Source organism: Tamandua tetradactyla, chromosome Y, assembly GCF_023851605.1.
Source record: "Tamandua tetradactyla isolate mTamTet1 chromosome Y, mTamTet1.pri, whole genome shotgun sequence".
NCBI classification, from domain to species: Eukaryota; Metazoa; Chordata; class Mammalia; order Pilosa; family Myrmecophagidae; genus Tamandua; species Tamandua tetradactyla.
In genome coordinates, this window is record NC_135354.1 from 8,190,561 (window position 1) to 8,193,816 (window position 3,256).

Consider the following 3,256-nt stretch of genomic DNA (forward strand, 5'->3'; position numbering starts at 1 on the left):
GTTCATTTCTGACATCACTTGACTTGTATGTGCCACCAATGATAACTAACACATAGGTGATAATATTTAATCAATGCTAATAATATAACTGTGGCATTCATTTGAATTTATTGAGATTGATCCACATATCTGTTTAAATATAAGCAAGTATTCGAGATATAGCTTGGAGTGAGAATTATCTTTACATGATTTATGCTGAAATATTTTGAGTTGAATGCATAAATCTCTGTCAAAAGGGTAAAATTCTACAATAAAGTTTATTACAAAATGTTAATTTTATATAAAATCATTAAAACTTTATTTAAATATTATTTAACTATGATGAAATAGTAGTTATTAAGATGTTCTTTATTTTAAAATTGCAAAATAAGTAAGGAAAGAGGTTCAGGGTCCCTCCTGAATGGGAATGAAACCCCAGGCATGTAACAGTCTATTTATCAAGGACAAAATTCAAGAAAGTAAATAACCTCCCTGGAGTTAAATGAATATAACCATTGATGTAAAATGGTACGGTTGGTATCTTACTCTTAACATTAACCACTATAAAGCAACAGGTCTGAAGACCCTTTAATGATTTTACTAGAGGCCTGATGTCCACAAACTGTAGGAAAAGTTTTTGTTTTTAGATAATATACATATTGCCATTTATACTTACTGCTCCTTTCCAGGTTGTTACCCCTCCAGATCACCAACACTGGAGAATACCTCCTGTTCATAATTCCTAATAAATCTGTCTGCTCTGTGCCTGGCAGGTTTTTAATCTCATGGTGCACCCCCTATGGTGTATACAAACTTCATCTGGGCCCTAACACAATCCTTATAGCATAACTGTAACTATTGGACATAATAATCACTGTGAATGAAATAAATTATTTGTTTACTTATCATTTAGGTCATAATTCTTTTAAGATAAAACTTATTTTGAAATTCTTCACATTTCATGGGGATGCATTACAGCAAAATATCAATGCTGCCTCCTCAAAGTTTCATAGGGCAGGAAAACTCAAAAGCTTATAAAACACTATTCATGATAAATCAGTTTTGATCCAGGGATAATTTTTTAATTAAAGAGTATAAATAGGAAAGGATTAAAGAAAAATGGATATTAAAAAATATCTTGTTTCTTTACTCCTCCTCAATTAAAAATCATGGTTTATTTTGTATAAAAAGATAACAACATAGCGATTTCAGGAACAATTTACGAACTGCAGTGTTAAGTAATTATTGTTCTTATACTATGTCATTATTTTACATGTACATCCAAATGTTAATAATGTTATATTGCAGTTAAATATACCTTCAGGCAAATTTAGTTTTACTTATGTATCACATAAGGTTATTCCATGATGACTGATTAAGCCAAATATTGATTTTAACACTTGGCTTATAACTCATTGACCCAAATAATTTATAGTTTTAATTAAGTATAAACGTTGTTATTTATTCATTTGCCCTTCAGAAGTGCCTGGTCTATAAGTTACGGAAAATAAACTCAACAATAGAATGAAGAAAATATGTAGATGATATAAAGGTAATTTTGAAAATATAAAAATGTCCATAGTACAACCCTATTTGTATAAAAGGGAATAATCAACACATTGCATGTACTGCATCTATGGGGGTTTAGAAAATGTCTTAAAGTATATACAAGAAATCATTACATCTGATTGACATTAGAAAGTGCATTGGGGATAGGTCAGAGGACTTTTACTTGTCATATTCTCATATTTTTAACCATAAAATATTAATTTTCCTATTTATAAAGTAAGCTATAAAATATACCACTTAACAGACATTATGACTGGGGACATAATTACAATTGATTATTCTTAATATATCATTACGTTAAATATTATACAATTGCTTATTGCTAATTGGACAAAATGAACAAATACTTGGTTGCATTAATTAAAATTCATTATTTAATAACTAGTATAACTCCCCTAGTAGATAATTTCACCCTTTTTCACTAGTCAAAAGCCAATAGCTGATATTGAGCATCTTAAATATGTGTGTTTAATGACATATACATACATAATTTTGAAATAATTTTTTAAATGTATATAAATCTTAACTGGAGGATGAAGAGGAAATTGACCAATATGTTTAAATATAAAATTTCTTTGAGAACAAGAATATATTCTTACACAAATAAGTTCTGTCAGTTACCATCTATTTGATTCACCAGGTCACACTTACTCTTCATGAGCCTCATGAATTTAAATCAACTGAGAGCAATTTGATCTTCTTCTTAAGTATCTATAAGGAAAGAGATGACACAATACTGTGCCTATATAAACCCCCAGAGAAGCACTGCATTCAAATGCATAATTGAACTTTCTTCTGAATTTCACATCTATTACTTGATTTCAATAAATTTGACTATGTATAAATGGTCAAAATGGTAGTGATTTATGTGCAGACACATTAAAGCAGCATGTTACAGAGTCAGGAATTAACTAAGATGAGACCTTCTCCCATGTAAGTAGGAGGTTATAGGAGAATTACTGAATACCAGTTCAAGATAGTCACCTCCTCTCTGATCAGTGTTCAGAATCTCTTTTGACATTTTATATTTTACTACAGCACCTGCCATGTGTTTTCTGGTCTCCTAGCAATGCATTATTTAATATTATATATGAAGTAGGTTATTTCAGAAATGTAGCACTTTTTAAACTTTAGCCCACCTGCATTTTTTCCATAAAGTATTATATGCATAAATCATATAAATGCCTGTGAAATAGCATGTTCCCATTGCACCATGAATGGAGCCAGAAATGGCTCTCAAATCTCACCTTTAGAGATAAGTAATCTAAAGAATAGTAATTCTCTATTTACTTTTTGTGACCTTGACCAATCACTGTATTGACCATTTGTTGCAGGAGAAAATGACAATGACCTGAAGGTAGCAGCTGTGAAAACAGCTGTATGTTTTGAGCAAATATCAGCATGATAGTCTTCAAATTAAATGATGACATAAAATCAGTAAAACTAAGTAACAAAATGCTATGTGTTATATTTATTTTGCAGCTGATAACCTTTGTAGATGTCAATTTATATAATATCCATTGAGCATTTATCATTTAAATTGAAATACAACAAAATTTTATATATATGAGATACATAATTTTCTCCAAAATCCTAAGGTCAATAGGAAGAAGACTGAGTAGATCAGTGAGGATAAAAAGAACAATTGTAAGCAATTTAACACCATTTACCACATATAGGGAACATATAACTTTTTAAAACACTAGCT